We start from the raw sequence: 4085 nt of genomic DNA on the forward strand, positions 1-4085 counted from the left end.
CTGGTGATAAGCAAATGAAAAAGAAAAAAAAGGGGGTGGGGGTTGGTGGTTGTAGCGTCACCTTCTAGGCCAAGTCAGCTCTGAGTAGTTGCTGTGTCCGGGATGGTCTGAGCGAGCCTAAAGGACTGTCACTCTCAATCAAGCAGCCCCCAGATCTCCCCAAACTTATCCGCCCGCAGAAGAAAAGGAACCAACAGAACTTTCTAACTTGACCATCACCTGGCTAGAAGTTCCAACTGTTTAAACAAAAACAAAGGGGGAGAAAAAGGAAACTGGAACCCCCCCCCAAAAAAAAAACCAGCAGGAAAGAATCGAGTTCCCTTTTCTGCACCTCTTTCACTACCGGTTCTGTGAAATCGGAAATCTCCTAAATTTTGCGCTCCACAGAACTTGCGATCAAGTTTCGAAATAAGAGAGAGTTTCTGCTTCTTATTTCATGCATTGGATTTTTCAAATGAACATTTCCTCCTTGTCTGCCTGGATGCCTCCCCCCCCTCCTTTTTTTTTCTTTTTTTCTTTTTTTTCTTTTTTTAATTGTTCTCCCAGCCCCAGTGAAAATTCAGTACAGTTGTTAGGATGCTAGAAAAGTTTTCTGCCACTTCCCTCCCGCAGCACTTTAAGGCTATCGCTTCCTGCCCACGCAATATTGGTAGGGAAACATCTCATTGAAGTAAATGGCGCTCACTTTTTGAGCCAACCTGCACACGGAAATTGCTGCCTACCGGGGTCACTTAAAAGAGTGAAGGAAGAAGCAATTTCTCTCTGCGATTTCTTTAAGGTCTCTCAAGGGAACGAAAAATCCACTGACCTTTGCTAAAAGTCCTTCAGAGCCGCGGCTTCCAAACAACAACAACAACAACAACAAGGGCAACAGGAACAAGGGATCCAACCAGCAGCACCACCCCCGGAGAGCAGTAGCGAAGAAAGTTTTCAAGGCTGGCTCGAGTTCTTGGAAAAACAGCGAAGCTTTTAAGTGGCGGCTGCGGGCCACTGTAGGCCTAAAATAATAACTGGGAGTCTTTGGCGATATTTTTCTTTTAATAGTCGGCGACCTTTGCAACCGTCTCCACGCCGTTCGGAAATAGCGTTTGTCTTTTTGGCTGATTTGTCACGGGATTGTGAACATTTACCCTCGCAAGAGCCGACTGTGCTCGCAACAGCATCCGAAATTCGAACAGACCAGGTCCCGATTTGGAGGCGGTTTTTCAAGGAAGGCGGCGCAAATTAGGCCTAACCGGCTGGAAGGGGAGCAAAATTAATAATAATAATAATAATTTAAAAAAAAATGGAAAGCGAGAGCAGGAGGAGGACACCTGGGACTGGTGGAGGGATGCGTGGCCCCGGCCGCCGCGGCGTCTCTCTCTCCACGAGCACAAAACGCAACGTGAGAAATTGGCTGCTTCGTGGCGAAGTGGGAACTGCTCCCCGATGGGGCTTCCGGGCGGGTGTGTGTGTGTGTATATATATATGTGTGGGTCGTGTTTTTCTCGTGGACGCCGCCTGGCCCTTGGATAAGCCCCGGCCTCAACTTTTCCCGGTCCTGAGATGGGCGGCCGAAGAGCCAAGACTGTAGAGCTCCGAGAAGCCAAAGTTTCCGCGTGGATAAAGGCGGCGGCTACCAAACTAGCAATGCCTGCCCCCCCCCACACCCCTGAACTGCGGTCGGCAGCAGCCTTAGCAGGGCAGAATTGTTAGGGGAGCCGGAGGTGCAGAGAAGGGGGCTCCAGCTTCGCCTCTAGCTGGGCCAGGCCCCTAATCAGGTGCCTCTCGGCAGCGGAGTCAATATTTACCCCTGGAAGGTCCTTCACGCTGCGGGAAAGGCATCGCCGCGGTTCGCTTTCTTGTTTTTTAAATGGCTTCGGGAGAGCCGTCCAAACCGGGCCCAGTTTGGACTCCGGCCGTCCGCCTTGGCCTCTTTTTCTTCCCCCGGAGAAAGAGTACAATGGATCTCTGTGGAAAAAAAAACAGGAATGTAAAAAAAAAAAAAAAAAGGCTTTCTTTAAAACAAAATCAGGAAAAAAAAAGCTTTCTAAATAAATAAGTAAAGAGAACGTGGGAGGAGATGAAGGAATTGAAAGCGAGCACCGTTTCATTATTTTATCTCCTTTACCTCTCTCGGTTTTCTCTCCCCCCTACCCTACCCCCTTCTTCTTCTTCTTCTTCTTTTTTTTTTTTTAAAGAAAACCCCTCTTGAATAGCTTCTTTATTGTAATTGTCTCACCCCAATTGAGCACCCCACTGCGCTGTTGTATCTTTTTACAACCCTTAACAACTCGCACCAGTAACATAATTACCTCCAGATATTTATAACGAGAAATTACTTCTCTATTTTCCTCCTGCTAGGCTGGGAACCTAAAAGAAAGAGCTGGGATAAAATGCAGACACATCAGGAACTACAGAACTTTTTTTTTTTAAATGTTTTGGAAGGAAGGAAAGAAGAAGGAAGGAAGGAAGGAAGGAAGGAAGGAAGGAAGGAAGGAAGGAAGGAAGGAAGGAAGGAAGGAAGGAAGGAAGGGCTGTAGGAATGGACACCCACTGAAGTCAGGCATTGGGGCTGCCCAGATCCTGGGCCAAGGCAGGCCTAAGGCTGGGAGGAGAGGACGTTTCCTTGTTCTTTATACATGGAAGGGCTGTTGGTACCTTAAGCTGGAAACTGCCTTGCCCGAGCAGGAGAAAGCTAGATGGCTCTTGCGCTCTAGGTTTGGGGAGGGGGATAAAATGGAAGCCATTGTTTGCCTTCCATGAGCTTTGTGCTGGCAGTTCTCACCCCCTCCTGGTCTTACTTTTCAAAGCAGTGAGGCGAGGTAGACAGCGTGTGTCACAGTACAGTGAAAGGGGGGAAGATCTAAAGACCAGAAAGAAGTTAACCAGAATGGGTGGATTTCTCTCTTCTTTCCCTTTCCCTTCTCCCTGCTCTCTTCTCACTGAGGGAAAAAAGGGGGATGGGATTCTTAGTGCCTCTTGAAAAATTGTTAGGGGTTGTTAGTGCCTCTTGGGGGGGGGGAATACTTTCGGTTTTCTCACCAAAAAGTAATATCCAACTAATTTAAAATGCCTCAGGTGAGAGATTTGCACAAAACCGGAAAATGTCTTTCTTCTCCTGCTTTAGTATTTATTGTGGTTATTATATTATATTATTTATTATATTGCATCTTATATATGGTATCTTATATATATAGCAAGTGTTCCTTGTTAGACCAGAGAAAGTTCTGTTAGACCAGAGAAAGAATATGTTATATACTTGCTTCTATAAAAATCAACTCAAAGTCAAGTTGTTGGAGGGTGTGTTTGTTTATTTTTAAACAGCAGACATACCATGGAACAACATTTTGCATTCTTGCAAGAAGCACTCCAATATTATTAAGGAATGGGACTATTCCCAGAGAGTTTCAAAGTGAAGAAAAGCTGGACACATGAGTCTTTTGAACTGTTTTTCTTCTCAATCCATGCTTGGTGTCCACCTTTTCTTCACTTCTAAACTCTCAAGAATAGCCCCATTCTTGAATGGGGGAGGGTGGGGCAGGCAGAGGGAAGGAAGGATGGATGTAAACTAAACGGTCCTTAATTTTATTTTTCATACACTTTTCTTCTTCATCCTAGTGGGAAAACTTTAATCAGCACTACACAGATGTGTGATTCCTTAAATTGCATGAGAGGAGAGTCCACTCATAAATCAGGCAAGTTTCAATCCCCTCCTCTTCCTCCTCCTCCTCCTGTGTTCCCCTATAGCATAATAACGTGAATGGGTCCATATTAGGGGTTAAAAGTGACTGACCAGTCTCTCTTCTCACATGGTAGCTGATGTGTTGAGTGAACTCAAGAGTTCCTCAGAATGTGATTTCTCTTGCATGATTGCATGAAAGATTCAGTGATTTGTTATTAAAGATATCAGGGTTGGGAGAGAACAAACAAATAATAAATTAATAAATTTGGGGGCCTTAATTGAGAGGCGATAGTTTGAATGACTTCTTAGACGTAATAATACTGGAACTGCCAACCTGCTTCATTATCTTGGTTAATATTGATTTTATCACTAACAGTGCCCTCTTCCCGAGCCACGTGGGATCTTGCTTCATCGGTCCACA

This window comes from Pituophis catenifer, unplaced genomic scaffold (genome assembly GCF_029215685.1).
Source record: "Pituophis catenifer annectens isolate HBS135680 unplaced genomic scaffold, rPitCat1.0.hap2 SCAF_1, whole genome shotgun sequence".
NCBI lineage: Eukaryota > Metazoa > Chordata > Lepidosauria > Squamata > Colubridae > Pituophis > Pituophis catenifer.